This window comes from Micromesistius poutassou (genome assembly GCF_964030765.1).
Source record: "Micromesistius poutassou genome assembly, chromosome: 22".
Classification (NCBI taxonomy): domain Eukaryota; kingdom Metazoa; phylum Chordata; class Actinopteri; order Gadiformes; family Gadidae; genus Micromesistius; species Micromesistius poutassou.
In genome coordinates, this window is record NC_140292.1 from 10,264,504 (window position 1) to 10,281,889 (window position 17,386).

General features: G+C 43.6%; 2 pseudogenes across 2 annotated transcripts in view; one reads left to right on the forward strand and one right to left on the reverse strand.

Moving 5' to 3' along the window:
• The window catches only part of LOC311367623, a 34,213-nt pseudogene extending 23,395 nt beyond the window's left edge, over window positions 1–10,818 (forward strand). Inside the window, exons 4-6 of the transcript in view lie at window positions 9,452–9,718; window positions 10,079–10,298; window positions 10,635–10,818. The product of the transcript in view is annotated as an uncharacterized misc_RNA (transcript). The remainder of the gene's footprint in view (window positions 1–9,451; window positions 9,719–10,078; window positions 10,299–10,634) is intronic.
• Window positions 10,819–11,042: 224 nt separating this feature from the next.
• On the reverse strand, window positions 11,043–14,797 carry LOC311367624 (annotated as a pseudogene). Its single transcript has 5 exons — window positions 14,600–14,797; window positions 14,458–14,514; window positions 13,811–14,209; window positions 11,593–11,738; window positions 11,043–11,300 (listed from the first exon to the last, which is right to left on the reverse strand). The product of its transcript is annotated as an uncharacterized misc_RNA (transcript).
• Window positions 14,798–17,386: the final 2,589 nt, after the last annotated feature.

Below are 17,386 nucleotides of genomic sequence, written 5' to 3' on the forward strand. Positions count from 1 at the left end.
GGTATTAGTGTGTTTTACACAAGAAACAATACGTTTGAGTTTAATACAGAGTATATGTTTGAACCATTCCAGTGCATCCAGTGAAAGGATCCAGCGGGCCGCAGTGTAGACAGAGAGAAGTCTGCTGCTACTTTAACGCCGTGCTGGAGGGAGCGGATGGATTCACAGCTCCTCCAATCCCCAACAAAGAAAAGGCTCTTATTGTGACACACACACACACACACCTTGGCTTTGATTTTCTCTGCGTCCAGGTAGCAGTCAGACAGTTGAAAAGCAATCAGTTTGTGATTTACTAAAGTTTCTACCAAGCCCACTATCCATAGCAGAGCAGGTGTGTTTTTTCTCATTCCACAGACGGATTGAAGCTTTAGAGTGCCTTGGAAACAAATATATTTGGCCCCTTTTTACCCCTCATGCTTAGACATCATTGCAGCAGTACCCAAGAAAATCCTGTATTTTTACAATCCCAAAATAAATAACAACTTCCATTTCCACTTTTAGCTATGGATAGCTGGGGCCTTTGAAAGAGGAAGAGATCTCCAAAGATTGTCACCTAAAATCAGTTGAGTCACCATCACCAAATCAGGTAACCCAATGCTGATGGAGCCGATGGCCCATGGACAGAGTGGAAAGCCCTTGCATTTGCACTATTGTGATCACAGAGATGGTACGCCTGAACTACCAAAACAGACCGCCCTTCAACAGAGCCTTGAGAGGCACACAACAAAAAGTCACAAAACCTCCAGGACACTCTTCTGTTCAATGTGTTTGAGAATCCTCATGAAAAAAACGATCCTCATGATGTCATCAGAATGGTTAGGGAAACGTCCATTCAAATTGCCAGTCATACTGGAATTATTGAAATATTAAACACAACGAGCAATCAATTTAAAGTTGAGTAACAGAAAATGGAGTTGTCATTATGCGAGAGTGTTGGTAGAATAAAGAATCCCTCGCAGGAGAAGAGAAACAAGCAGCAGTCTTTGTGCAAGAAGAACAGAACGTTTAGAGGCATTTAGGAACCCCTGCTGGTACTATCACACAACATAACACACAGGCAAACACACGGGGTGTCATCCCAGACACAGATTTAAACTTCGTGGCCCTTATTAAAAAGCATTCTACCATCTTATTCCAGAAATAGGGAAACTCCTATGCAGAAAAACTTAGAAAAATAGGGATCTGAGAGTTGTGGAATAGATTCATGTTGTTAAGGAGCTACCAAACTCAAAACTCACTTTCAGTTTACTTTTACTTAGCCATGGTATTCCATCGTCGTTATGGTGCTTATTTATGTCTGATTTTGTCATCTGTTATATAACTGATTTCTCTCTTCCTTCATATTCTTTCAGTCTTTCATTATGTTTCTTCACTTCTGTTTGAAAAATGGTATCTTAGAAGAAAGTCACAACATGGCAGCCATGTGACTCTCCCTTCTAAGATATCATTTTTCAGTGAGAGTTGAACGTCTTATGAACGTCGCTCTACCATAGCAAAATGAAGGCAAGATTAACGATAATATAAACTGCATCTATCCTAACTCAACTATCGTAACTCTGCAACAAAGCAGTAGAATGAATGTCCCTTTATATAGCCTTAGAAATAATTGCACAACTTGGTTTGTCAAGTTTTCAGAAAGTTTGGTTTGTAATTGTAAAGGTGAAGCCTAATCGGAGGCATGCTTTGCAGCAGTAGGATTAAGAAGAAACCAAAATTAACATAATCAAATATTAAGGAAAGACAAAAACATGTTTCCCAAAAAATGCTGAAATGTGCTGAGATTATGTTACTAATTCTACTACTTACAATAAACATCTCAGAACATTCCACAAATAAATGAATATGGTAAAATGCTTATTAATATGGATGTCATCATCCAATAATAAAAACGGTGTTTACCTGGAAAATAAAAAAATCACAGAAATGAGCGAAACCAAAGCTTGGGTTGGTCAGTCTGGACCTTCCTCTGATCGCTTCTGATGGATCTGCTCTCCATTGATCAGCTCACTGTATTTATAGAACACAAAACAGGATCCATAGCAGCAGACCGTGGTGCTGGCTCCACAGTGCACTGCCAACACGTGTCTTGTTGTACCGTGAATCAATACACGCGTGGGCCAAACCCAAACGGACTGGAGGGCTGAGCGGGAACGACTTTGCATCGTGGACACACTTTTTTGAGGGGAAACTTTTTCATTTTTAAATTTTTTTTTTTTTTTTAAGATGGCACACGTCTGGAAACCAGAGCAGGGATCCATTAGGAGAGTCATGTGAAAACGATGTGTTCACAGATTGTGACACGGGCACAACCATTTTTAGGTGTGTCTGACTAGTTGCCGGTGTCCTCTACCGCCAGCCACCTATTTCACTTTTTCAAATAAAAAAATAATTGACACAGAAGCTCTTTCTTACAGGAGTGTGTGTATGTGCATGTGTGCGTGAGAGAAAGATATATACTGTATATTTATATATAGAGAGGGCTCAAATACAGACAGGTTTGGCCATTATAATTCTTTATTTTTATAACCAGCTCATTTTGCATTTAATTTGTCAGTGACAGATTTGCGTCTCCTGGTTCCGGTACTGAGGGGGAATGTATGGTTTAAAAAGGACATGTTTCAGGGAGACGTGTGGGTGTGTGTGGGTGTGTGTATGAACCCATGATGGCTCAGCAAGAGCCATGTGAACCTCTCCAGGAATATCTGAGATACAGTCGGGGAACACCAGACACGCATCCATGCACACACACACACACAGTCCCCACACATACACACAACCCACTCCCCGACTGCCCACACGCATAACCCCCCAACACACAAACAGAGGGACAACCCACTTCCCAACTGTACACACACACACACACACACACACACACACACACACACACACACACACACACACACACACACACACACACACACACACACACACACACACACACACACACACACACACAGCCAAATGGGTTTTTATCAGTGGTTCTGCAGCAGGTTGCCACACAACTCAGAACCACCTCCATTTTGGCTCTTTCAGCCCTCTGGCACGGCATTAGCCAATCCGACGCTCTCCCTTCGCCTGAGTTGGTTTACTTCAATCTACGAGCCCTAAACCTATCATGAATTTCATAGAGTATGGTGCAGGCGGAGGGGGGTTGGGTGGGGGGGCTTCTACCTGCACCAGCTCGGTCTGGAGACGGCCACCCTTCCTGTCAACCCGCCGTGCGTTTGATCTCTATTGGTTGGTATTCATACAGCAGGTATTCAACAGGCCGCTGCCTAAAAGTGGATTCCTCACGCCCCTTGCACACTACCTCCGTCATCTCATTGACTTTTCATGGGGCGCCCTCGAAATGCATTGTGGGTCCGTCCGTCAAGTCGGCTCCGTGGCCTGCGTCAACAGTTGAGAAATGTTCAACTTTTCGGGAAGCGACGGGTCCGTCGGCCAATCAGATCGCGGTTATGCAAATACACTAGTGTGCCGCTACTTGGACAATGTCCAATGAAATGGTCTTTGTGATACAACCCGCCGTGAAAATGTCAAAAAGCCGGCCGGCAGCAGGGGATTTAAGAATGGATTTAAGAATTGGGCGATTGCTGTGGTACACGTACAGGGTTAACACTGTCCTTGCGACTACGGGATCCATTTAGCAATAACAACAACAAGCAGGAAGACGCAGGAAAAAGCCAGCTTTATAACGCCTGGTGCAAGGAGAGCGCAAGGAGAGTGTTGCCCCTGTTGCAGGCTGAGTCCACAAAGACTACTCCCCCATACTTCAGACACGCCCTCACCCATCCGTCCGTTGACGGAGGTAGTGTGCATGAGGCATCACCCTCTCATTCTGCTGCGTTCACTGGCAGCCACATTCACAGGGAGCCTGTATATTTACCGCTTTAACCTTTGGATTCATATCCCGGATCTGCAGGAAATTACACGGCACCGTTTTGTTGCGAATACAGAAGGGATTGGGGGAAAGGATGAACGGAGAGAAAAGGAGTGAATTACCGCTCAGCTTATGCTTAGTGAGGCCCAACACTAATTACATAGTGCTGCTGTTTTAATGGAGTTTACACAAGGTCCTGTAGCTACGGAGGGCAGCGAGGTCTGGCTCCTCTTTCCATTAGATCTGAAGGTATCTGATCAAACCAGCTCTGTGTGTTTAAGGAGCACTGTGCTGGGTAGGAAATACAACGCCAATGTGTTTGTTTGTTCCCTGATATGAAGTTTAAAACATAATAATAGAGAAATAGTGAAATGGGGATAGGAAAATAGAGCAGAAAATAAATGTGAATGTGATGGATGGGCTTTAATAGAGGGAGGAACACGTATACTTTATCGCATAAGATTAAAGACGAGTATATTAGGATGGAATAATAAAAATGAACTATAGCGACGAGGTTAACATGACAGCTAACGTTCGTCAGTACTGCATGAGTGTGGTATATTATCACCGTAGTATTTTTTATGGTGTTTTTATGGTGTACCTCCGTGTTTAATCAACCTCCTGAACCAACATACAGCTTTCCTTACCTTCCTTTACATGTAGTAGTAAAGTGGTTTTCACATATGGTGGTACTATGGGCTTTTCTGCTCATCCAATGATAACGCTGATGATAATGAAGATGATGCTACTACTGATTTAATAATGATACCACACTGCACTCTCTTCTCCACCAAGAGGGGGCCCCTGGGAGCCGTTGTGACACACACACACACACACACACACACACACACACACACACACACACACACACACACACACACACACACACACACACACACACACACACACACACACACACACACACACACACACACACACACACACACCAGCCAAGCCCATCCTCTGACTGCAGTTCATTTAGAATAGTCACTGGTGGATTCGGCTTTTGGAAATTGAACAATAAGTGTGTGCAAAATAAGTTGTGTTGCGTTATGAAATGTGTTTGTTGTGTTATTTGTAGTTAGTGACGGATGTTGAGATGTAATCAACACCACATTGTGTTTTCATTCTTGTAAATGTTTGAGTCAGTACACTCAGAGCTATGCATGCTATGTGTGTTTGTGTGTGCGTGCGTGTGTCTGTATGGGTGAGTTTGCGCTTTTGTGTGTGTGTGTGCATGACGCGCACGCGTGTGGGGGGGAGGGGGGGCACCAGGGGGATGGTGAGGGCCTTTGCGGTCTAAGAAGGCCACACATTCATAGACCGCGTCCTTCGAAGGATGCAGCCCCTGAATTGGGACACAGCCTATATATATATAGATATATCACTCACCATATATAGAGCTGAGCCGCACAAAATCAATACAAGCTTAAGGTATCAGGGGATCAGGGTCACCACTGGGCAGAAGACAATAACTGCCGTGTGTGTGTGTGTGTGTGTGTGGTGAGTTTACAATTCAGTGTCAAGACAACAGCTAATTGAGCTATGAGTGTTAAGGATGACGATGATGATGTTGTTTGGTTAATGTTGTTGTGAGTCAACAGCTATTGACACAGTCTGTGGAAAATGGCCTGTTTTTCTCAGAACCAGATTCAAGGTTAGATCTCGTTTGTACCTCCACTAGAATTCCTGAGGATCGCTAGATTCAATAAATTCTCACATGTTCTGCTCCTCCGTGTGGGTCCATTTAGACTTTCAATGAATGGTACATAACAGATGTTTGAGTGATTTCTTGTCTGAAATGTGAAGATGGGAGCAAAGGAATATAGATTTGTTCGAATGTTAACATGGTTACCGTCTCAATAATTAATATAGTGTCTCATCACTTATTAAGAGTGGGAGTCTTGGATTAGAATTGTCAATGAATATGAAGAAATATAAGAAGGTTTAAATGGAGCAGCCCAACATAATCAAAAAATACATTCAGATTTAACTCAAAACGATGTAGATCTTTTTTTAAACCTTCAATATTAGCCTTGAACGTTGGAAAGAACCCAGAGCATAAGAAACATTGTAGTGGGCACATGGTCCTTAAAACAGAAAACCATCCCTTCAAACACAATGGGCAGATATGAAAGGTGATCACTCATCCTTGTATTCTTTAGGAAACCAGTTGCCATTACAACGTGACCTGTGGTCAGCGGTAATGGTCCAACTGTATTGATTGTAGTGACTGAGGGAGCGATACAAAACAGAAAATACAGAGAATGACCTTCGACTAACCCTTCTCGTCCACTCTCAATCCTGAGTTCAATTACTGCTCTTAATTACGGCTAACAGCCCAATGTTACATTGTTGGAGGCATGGTTTAATTTTCCTGGGTCCATGCTGTTATGTTATACAGCCGTCTCAAGCTATAGGCTATTGCCTTGCTTGTCTCTATCCCATGATAAATTATTAATACGGCAAGTTTGGCATTGCAGAGTTTGTGGTCGGTAGTTGTTCTGGGTTTAATTTTGGAAAACAAAACGGCCTCCCTGAATATGAAAACGAAAACGAAAAGTTTCCATGTTGTTTTTGTATTTGTTTCCCCCATTGTTCTCTGCTGTTTGGTAAATGTTAAGTGAGTGCCTGCGGTGTGCTGGGTGATCACACAACCTGTTTACTAATGTTTCCACTCCAAATGCCAATCCAATGAATCACCCGTCCTTGTGGTTAAACAGTGGTGATGTCTGTGTTCCATCACCACCCGTGAATTTGGGCCAAAATCTCCTATGGTCCATCCAGACCGTATTGGTAGTGTGTGTGGAGGCGTTCCCGCCAGTATATGATAAAGGCTATCATGAATCATGCACCTTATGTAGAGTGGACACGGAATATCTGGAGGACACGGTTAGACGTCACATCAACCCCCCTCCCTCCCTCAGGTTTCTGGCCATAGTGAGGTGGAGGTTAAGGTGGAGGTTAAGGTGGAGGTGGAGGTGGAGGTTAAGGTGGAGGTGGAGGTTGAGGTTGAGGTGGAGGTTAAGGTGGAGGTTAAGGTGGAGGTTTAGGTGGAGGTTGGGTTCAGAGGGGAGGTGAGGTCTGGAGCAGGGAGAAGGGTATGAAGGGGTGTGCAGAGAGGATTCTGCTATAGATAAGGATTAGCCTACCTGGGGGGGGGGTCAAGGCAAGCCATGCATAAGTCATACCGTGTCCGGGATGTGAGCCAGGGCACGGGGTTGGTATGGGAGTCCAGCAACCCCCAGCACCCTATCAGATTCTAATGAGACGAGAGGTTTTAATAAAACATCTGCAGGTGATGTATAAATTATTACATGTGTGCAAGGTTTTCAATTAGGGCCGCTGCATGTACAATGTTAGTGGTCATTTGTATATTGATGAGGTGGTCGAAGCAGAGTGGACCAATGCCTGTTAGGCCACATTTAACATCCATATACTCCAGATATATTCTCACCACCGCAGTATATGGAGCATACACACAGCCACTGGGTCCTAGTCAATAATGATAATGTAGTGCTGGCAGGCATATAGTGGATGTGAGATTTATGGATTGGAACCGACATTGACTCAACAGGACACATTATGAAAATTGAAATTTAAAATGAATAAAAAGAGAGTCGTATTAAGGCTTGACATGGGAAAGTGTAATCCGATTTGACTCGGATATCAAACCCGCTTTCCGATACGTTTCCCTATACTTCCTTTAGCCGTGTAATGGGAGTGGGGAAAAAAAGGAAATAACCTACTAAGACACATGCGGTTAGCTAGTTGTACAGCATCACAGGTAAAACAGTGTTAGTGGCGTTGTGTAACGTCCAAAGTCCCAGTCTTTATTTTAGGCTAATGGGAGATGGAGTGAAGGCATCATTAGGCTGCGTTGTGGACTATGACAACACCTATTACCTATCGCCGTGGCGTCAGCCTCTCTCCGCCACGGGCCCTCCACTACACTCTGTCACCGCCGAGCCAGGGACCTCTGCGGAAGGTCAGCCTTCTCCAATGGCTCGTGACGACCAGTGATCAGCAGAGAAGGACCAGAGAAGGACAAGTGAGTGATCCCAATAGCCTCCAGGGGGAAGGAGGAGGAGGAGGAGAAGAAGAGAGGAGGAGGAGAATGAGGAGGAGGAGGTGGTGAATGAGGAGGAGGAGGAGAAGAGGAGGTGGTGAATGAGGAGGAGGTGGATGAGGAGGAGGAGCGGAAGAAGAAGATGAAAAAGAAAGGAGGAAGAAGATGAAGAAGAAGGAGAATGACAGAACAAACTAGAAAATGAGAGGTTCAAATGAAGAGGGTGAGTGAAGGGTTGTCAATGGAGGAGCAGCCACTGCCCCTAGAGAGATCATAGTGGCCAAAGCGTGGATAGTGGGTTTGGAAGGGTCGTTTAGAGGTCACAGTTTCATCTCCAAGACACTTAGGGACGTGTCTGAATCATCGGACCAGTATTTCAAATCGCCACACCGCAGTTAAAAGCACTCAAAACGTACTGAAACATCATGCCTTGACATGGTGGTGTACAGCTGTGGGTGATATGTATGTAGTCACTTCCCCTTGCAAGTCGTTGACCGAAACCTGACATGAAGATAAAACTCTCGGCACACACGGCTCTTAATGACCACTCACTAGTCCTAGCAACATCTCTCTCTCTCTCTCTCTCCCTCTCTCTCCCTCTCCCCCCCAGCACTGAGACCACATGAATAAAGGTACTACATTTCATGACAGGGAGTAACGGTCTGAAGACTGGGTGGGGCTCTCTGGGACTGTCCTGAAGTGGTTCACGTCACACCTTCACGGTAGAAAGCACTTTGTCTCCATGGGGGACTGTGTGTCTCAGCAACCGGCCCTGACCTGGGGGTCCATGTTGTAGGGGGACACCCCCACTTATTCAATATCTAAATGCTCCCTTTAGGGCAAATCCTACAAGATAATAAAGTAGCCTACCATAATTACACAGATGACAAACGTTTACCCCAGGTGACTTTGGACCTGTTGAAACTCTGTCACTGCATTGGGCAAATCAACATTTTCTCCATCTAAACAAAGAAAGAGGAAATGCCCGTTCTTACTTGAAGGGATAGTTCAGGATTTTGGACATCGGGTCTCATTTCCAAGTAAGCCAGTGTGTTATTTATCATTGGAGACCGTTTAACAATTTTCATTCAGTCCTATTTGCATAGATCGCTGGTGCTAGGCTAGCGCAAGTCGACAGGACCTGCTAGCCTGCCAATAAAAACAGTCTTACCCACTACACAGTACACCCGAGGCAAATCAATTATTACGTCATACTATCAGTGTAAATGTCTGTGTTGATAGAATAATGTTTGAAATGAAACTATCCTTGTATCGCATTGCATTTTGAGGGACTTGTGTCTCAGGAGCAGGGTAGTTTATACTTCCGTATAGGCTTCGGCAGCGGAGGACTTACCTATGCAACCGGATCTATTATAGTTTATTTACCTGCCGCTACCGAAGCAGAGTACTAAGAGGAATTGTATTAGCCTATTCATTACACAAGAGATCGCCACGTTTGAAAGACAACATAGCGATGTGTCTTGTGATGTGTGATTTTGAAGACGATGAGGAATTACTTGGATCCAACAAACCGTACCTGTACGAACCAGAATACACGGACGAAGAACTGAGAGAGATGGATGCCCAAAGGGCAGAAAGAGAAAGAGTGTCTGTAGAGACAGCCCCCACTGGAGCTGCAGTAGAGAACCGGGAGACATCTGGAGACTTGTGGTGCCAGTGCAGAGAATGCATAAAAATGCAGACAGACAACAAATGTTTTTGCTGCAGGGAGTGGGACTGTTACGGACCCTCTTTATTTTATTTAGTTTGTATATGCACTTTAGCACTTCCCTGCTAGTACTATTATGCGTTATGGATTATTTTCTAACTTTCACCTGCTTCCAGCTGCTGATTGGCAATCATGGCCTACACCTGGTGGTGTAGGCTATTTAAGCAGACCAGGTCCAGGTGGAAGCTCTCTCTCACACAAGGATTGGCGGTTGGGCTGAAGCCTTGCCACCTCTTCTCTTTTTTTTGTCTCCTGCGTGAGACCTATGATTGTCCGGCCTTTGGCCATTTAAGTCACATTTTGACTTCATGCGGGAATCTGATTAAACCCCCACTTCAGTAATTCTCGTGTCCATCAATTCATTGTTGCTCCTAGACAACGGGCCGTAACATGGACTTAGTTATCCCACAGATTCAAGAAATGGAGCTGAACACTAGTTTTTAAGATCTAGATGTGTCTGCGAATAGCGCCTCCCAAAACAAACCAATCTGCATAACAGAGCACCAGGACTTCCCCCCCCTTCTAAATCGAGGAGTGCTCGAAACATTCTTCTCCTTCGATAAAATCCATTGGAAAAGAAGACCCAGACCCGATGGACCCAACGGCCAGTTGTCACTCTTGTAAGTTTGCAATCCAAACAAAATATTATTTGTTGCCTAGTTGGAGTCCATACATGAACATACCATATTGATTCTTATAGGCTAGGCATACTCTTTACCCTTGATGTACAACCACAGCCTCAGTCTAAAGAGTGGCCGATAATCGAGAAAGCTAAGCCAGCTATTACTATGTAGGCATAGGCCGTAGGCTTTTTAGCCTAAAGAATTCACCAAATCAGTCTACCACCATAAACAGCAGTAGGACCATTGTCTTTATGTGGGCTATTACCCAAGTTAAATTTTGTCTTTGCTAAGAGCCTGCTCCCAAAAGCTTACTTGTTTTCCTTCTTGTTTTAGGCAGTACCGATTGGTGGCCTACCGAATCGTTCTAGAGTGGGGGTTGAAAGGAACACAGCTGGGAAGAGGCAACTGACGTGTTCTTCCATCCTGTGTTGTGACCAGCATCCGAAACAAATACCCTTCGGCCACTGGACAATATGTTGGCTTCAGGGAAGCACAAGATGCTCTGAGATTGTTCTGAACACAACACTACTGTAGGCTACTAGAAAACATTTGCTACTGCACCATATCCTTTATATCAAACACAGAAAGAACATATACATTTGGTTGATTTGTATAACTTTACTTTTGTATATAAACAATTGTGTTCCAATGTTTACATTTCAATAACTGTACATAAATGATTCAATAAATATAAGTTTGCTGTTCACCAGTTGTCTTTTTACTAATGCTTGCAGACCGTATTTAGCATCTTTTAAATCGGGAGACATGCTCTGCAACACATCGGTCTTTGTCCGGTCTTGGAGTGGGGGCTATGTTGTGGGATATAGCTGGTTGCTGGATGTACGACTTTGGATCTGTAAACTTCACAGTAGGATCCTGGCACCGTTCCAGGACTCGCTCCACCAAATCCTTCCTGAAAGTCTGCCTGGTTGGCTCGTACATCTTCCTGGCAACCCATATTTTAGTTTGATTTGGAAAGACCAAATTGTATATCAGTGCCTGAGGGAATAAATGCCAAAATGCACAGCAATGTAAACAAACCAAGGATTGACAAGTAAATTTACAGTGTACTTGTTACAGAAGGTTGTTCATTTGTCTTTATGTTGTGTGTTGCAATACATTATATTTTTATATCTTGTTATCTGAAAAGGTAATACAGGAGATGTGCACTGTACCACAGTCCACTCCTAAAAAGGACTCCTCTGGACCAGTATCATCAAAGGAATGAACTGAGTGTTCTGGGGCACTGAAGTTGTTCATCACTCCAATTATCTATTATGTGTAGGCCTACCATCAGTGGTCGTTGCTTGTTGACGGCCAACATTCTCGTTGTGGTCCATCAAAGAGAGTAGGGTGCATGCTTCATAGAGCTGTAGATGAAGTGGAGCCTCTTCTGAGTGTACTTCAGCATTGCACTGTGGTACACTTCCAGGTCTCCTGCAGATTACAATAGTTGGTTACAGGAGGATGATGAAGACACCTTATCAGCTGCCACAGAGAGGGATTCAGAGAGGCCTGTTGAGGTTTACACTTTTTTTTTTTTTTTTAATAACTTTGGTTTCAGATAATAGTGTTGTTCCACAATATAACTTGCAACTTCTTTCTCTCTAACAGAGCAACGCTGCCATTTACAATGAGGAAGAAGGTCCATCAACCTCCACAGAACAGCTTGCCTCAGTAAGATGAGCATTGACCCACAACTTACAATGACACTTAAGTAGACATGGCACTGTGAAATTCAACGTCATTTATGTTCCTATAGCTCCCTGTGAAAGAACTGTATAAGGTTTATTTGAAGTCACAAATCAACAAATCCCAAATGGAAATGGAACATATAAGGCTGCAGATCACCAAAACAAAATTGGAAATACAACTGCTGGACCATTAGTTAAAGGTGGGTGACGTGCCCACAGGTGGATGTTTTTTAATTGTTTCAACAAAGGATTAACAACTGTACAAATTTTGTCCTTCTAGGAAATAAAGAAGACCTCATAAAATGAGAGGCATATTGTCGTTCTTTAACACTGGGGAGGTGATGGGTCAGTTAGAAATGATTGAAGCATATCATGTCTCTAACAGCTCTTCCATCTCGTGCATCAGCAGGGGGGTCAGGATTATTATCTGGATCATTGGGGGAAGAGTAGGACATTGGTCTCCTCTAATAGTGGCAATGTTGTGGAGAACCACACATGCCACTATAATGTCACAAGCCCTTTCTGGGGTGACCCTGAGCCTACGAAGGCACTGGAACCGGGCCTTGAGTATCCCAATGGTCATCTCCACTCTGGCTCCTGTCCTGCAGTGAGCCAAGTTGTAGTGTTGCTGTGGGTCAGGGTAAGGGTAAGGGTCAGCAGATAGTGCTGGCAGGGGTACCCTCTGTCTCCGAGTAGGTAACCATCGAACTCTCCTATGATAATACAAGAGTTTGTTTCAGTTGAAGGAAACAAAATATTGATCATAGGATATAGCTATACACTGTATATAAACTCACCACGGGCAAATCTGGCACTCAGTGTAGACTCACGAAACATTCGTGAGTCATGCACAGACGCTTCCACATTGTTGATCATGTGGGCTGCATCACATATGATCTCCAGAGTGGAGAGCAGTAATTAGCTGTATAGTGAAGTATATTTCATTTGGAATATTAAAGGCTACTATTTAGGCCTACCTGTACATTAATGCTGTGGACAGATTTCCTATTCACATAATCTCCTTCATTTATTGAAGGAGCTATGATAGGAATGTGAGTGCCATCTATGCAGCCAATCACACCTGGAAACCCTAAAATATATCAAATTGACTGATTAGTGCTTCAAGTCTCAAAGCTTTATGACATAAATTAATTATTGCTTAGACAGATACCTGCAATTCTGTGGAACTCTTCTTTGAGAAGTCTGGTGGGTCTGTGACTTGGGAACACTACAAACGTGTATAGTAGCCGTTTTAGCGCAAGTGTCACATTTCAGTGACACAGCACGACAGACCTTGGACACATGCTCTGCATCACCGACGTTATACAAAAAACTGCCGTTGGCAAAAAAACGAAGTGCAATACAAAGAATTTGCTCGGAACTGAGAGCGTGTCCACGATGTGTCATGTGAACGATGTGAGGGCTGAGAATATTGTTTAAATAAATGATTGATGGTGCAGAGAAACGGAAACGCTCAAACAGGTACTCATCAGGGAATGATAAAACATCCAATCGGGGTCTAATAATCCTCTCCCGACTGAGATTTCTGTGGAGTATCTGCGCCTCGACATCAACTGGCTCTTCAATAAAAGGACACGCCATGTCTGCCACTGCCATCAGTGTGCAGGCTTCAACTTAAGAGCAGGAGAAACTCAGGGTTAGTTGAAGAAAACCTGCCAGCGAGCAGGTTAGGTTGACGGAGTATGTTGCCAGGGTAATTGACTCAGAGTTAAGCTGAACTGGCTTTGTGAAACCGAAAAACTAGAGTTTCCCTCATCTCTGGGTTAACTAACTCAGAGTTTTCACTAAACCTGCTTTCTGAAACGGGCCCCAGGATGGATGAGGCAACCAGCAGGTTGTTTTCTGGCATTCCACACAGTTGAGGACATGAATCCCATTCCCCTGAGTGTCCATTCACACCTCCACTTGATGTGTATGCGGGTCCCAGCAGCGGTCACTTTCTTGTCTTCCTCTTCAATGAAATCTCCACACTGGTGGCATGTTGTGAAGAGCTGCATTAGCCTGGACTCGTTGACAATCCATTTTTTTTCCTGACCTGTTCTTGGCTCCTGCAGCGGAGTGTATGTCAGAGCTGGAGGAGCTTGATGTACTGCTCGGTAAAACAAAGCTGCTGTCAACTGGATGACTTGATGCAGCCTCAATTGAACTCATACTCTGGTCCAGTGGGTTGGCATCTTCAGCTACTGTTTGCTCCTCCTTTATAAACAACAGAATACAAATAAATATGCAAGTATATCTAGTGTTTCAATAGTGTAGTGGACAACAGACTGTATTAAATGTAACTGTGAACCTGAATCTTTTTCTAACAGAATCAAGACAAGTAATTTTTAAATTTTGAAGATACTGCATTGTCCTTTTATAAAGAGCGTATAATCCTTGTCAGTGTATGAAGTCATAAATGTCAAACAAATACTAGTATTTATTTGAGTTCAATGTCTTACTTGGGCTGATGGCAGTTGGATTTCCTTCTACTGGCCTGATGTTGCACTGTGGGTCTCCTATACAAAATACATTAATGTAATGATAATACAGTTGTCACAGATCACAATATGAATGAAACAATCATATAAATGACACAATTACCTAAATTTGCCTCCAATTTCTGAGAGGACGGAGGGCAAAATAGAACCTGGATGCAGAATGCTGTTTCCGTGGGCGTGGCGCTGCCTGTTCTGGAGAGGTGATGAACAACCTCAGTGCCCCAGAACACTCAGTTGATTCCTTGGATGATACTGGTCCAGAGGAGTCCTTTTTAGGGGTGGACTGTGGTACAGCGCACATCTCCTGTATTACCTTTTCAGATAACAACAATCAGAGAAAACATAATGTATTGCAACACACAACATAAAGACAAATAAACAACTTTGGTGGATTGTAAAGACAATCAAATTCAAGTACAGCTGTACACTAGGCCTACAAGGTTTGAGAGACTGTTGGACCAATTCATATAGGTCCAATTCAATTCACCCCGCCGTGATGCACAGAGGCGGCTCTTCTATCTGTATTCAATCGCCGTGCCCGAGCCGCGTAAATGTTGAAATAGTGGTAATGTCCGATCCAACCATTTCTTCCTCAACTCTTCTTTCTTGGCCAAGAGATGCAACGTTGATTTCTTATAGCCACAAATAGCACAGGCACCAACTCAATACTGTCTCCCCGTGGGCCGTCGCAAGCCAAGGTGGGCGAGGTCATGAATAATAATTCACCAGCTGACGTCAGCTTGTAAGGCTTTTCTGATTCGATCGTTTATGCGTCTATTTTCTTTAATTTGCTAATGCAGGCAATCGAGGTAGAAAAACATTTTCACGTTCAGCATGAATATGCAACTCTGAGTGACCTATCGTATTTCAAAAGGAACAAGTACTAAACGATTTCTCGGGGAATGAGACCTTTAAAAAACGAAAACAGGTTTGTACTCGTCCCCAGCGAAATAGACGGCTATTCCGTTATTTCCACTAACGTTATCATTCACATCTATCAGTAGGCTAACATTATGAAAGGGGAAAGCTTTATAGCCGACTAAAAGTTATTACCAACCTGTTCATCAGTAGCTGTTGATGCATCTGGAAAGACTGATGGCACCGCATTCATTGCCAGTAACGTATGGCCCTTTAGATTGCGGGCCCGTCGACTTGCGCTAGCCTAGCACTAGCGATCTATGCAAATAGAAAGACTGAATGAAAATAGTTTAAAACGGTCTCCAATGATAAATAACACACTGGCTCACTTGGAAATGAGACCCGATGTCCAAAATCCTGAACTATCCCTTTAAGAGTCAAACCAGAGATCTCTCCATCACCCTGGACCTGGTGACTTCATCAGCCAGCTACTGTTTGAAACACATTGCAAGACATTTTTTCCACTGCATTTTCCCCCCTGAAATAATTCCATATTACAAAAATAAAAAATAGCATGTGTCTGTGTGACAACTATAGCATTTATCTAAATGTGCTGATTGCTGAAACATGCTTTGCGCAGCAAAGAGCAGACTTTCTGTTTCTGCAGAAGGTTTTCATTCATTCAGTGATTGGGGCGCGGCACACTCTAGTCTAGAAACTTTGATGTCAACATTAAAAATGCAACCTTCCATTCATTCATTATCATTAAAACGCAGAGGCATTGACACGGCTATTGCTGTTGCTGGTCTAGATCGATTCCTGCCCATATGGTTGGGCAGGGGTATGATGGTGCGGGCAATGTAAGCGGGAAAGGCACGCATCGCAGCACAGTTTCCCGCAGCAGTCTACGTTCACTGCAGAAACCACGCTCTCAACTTGGCGATTGTGCACTCCACTAAGGTCAGGGATGTTCGTAACTGTCTAGACACGGTCCAATAAATAGTGAACTTCATCACAGCCTCACCGACGCACCTACGGTGCTTTATGGCAAACAATCACAACAAAAAAGGCCTGCAGAAATTCTCAGACACCCGCTGGTCTCAGCATGATTCATGTACAGTATGTCTTCTGTCATTGGTATTGGATGTGTTTTAATAAAAAATATCCAATACCACGGAATGTCCAGCTGGTGACTCCACTGAGGCTATAGTAACGATGCTCTTAGCGCTCTACGAGTGCCCTTGGAGCCCTCGTTAGCTATGAGGGTTTTAACAACGTTCGTTACGCAACAATGCTTTCGGGAAACGGTGTGAAAACTCTACGATACTTGTATGATGAACATTACGAACCACGTAGGCTAACGATGCTTTCGGGAAACAGGGCCCTGGTTTAACCTCTCAGAGGAGAGAGAGGACAGGGTCTGGTTCTCAGGCAGCAGTCCTGGTTTAACCTCTCAGAAGATGTCTGTCAGGCCCCGACTCCAACCGCGTTTAGAGCAAAGCTTACAAATGTTTCTGTGTATTAGTTTATTTCATAACTTTGTATAGCACTTTGAATTGCCTCTGTATTAAATGTGCTGTAGAACAAATGCTGCCTTGCCATTTCAGTTGGCATGAAATTATATAAATACATTTATTATATCTGACAAAGATAATTATCATATTTATAGTATACATTTAGTTCTGTTTCTATACTTAGTACCCAGTCTATCCCCACTTCTTAAGTGCACTACCTAACAAACAGGACAGGTCACTCTTCAAGCCCAGAGATTTGTTCTCTGGAGGTGAAAATAGGTTTCAGGTTCAAAACAACACTGGGGACTAAGCACTACGATGGCACAAATGGATGGGAGTCTCTCAACCACTTCAATGCTTTGGTTTGATACCACATGTCACATGAGGCCAGGTTTAAGTGCTGTGATTAGAAGAAGTACCGTCGTTTCAGTATCAGGATAAGCGTTAGCATTTGGTGTTAGCATTTGTGTCAGTATTAGTATCAGTATATCAATATTACTAATAATTATACTTATACT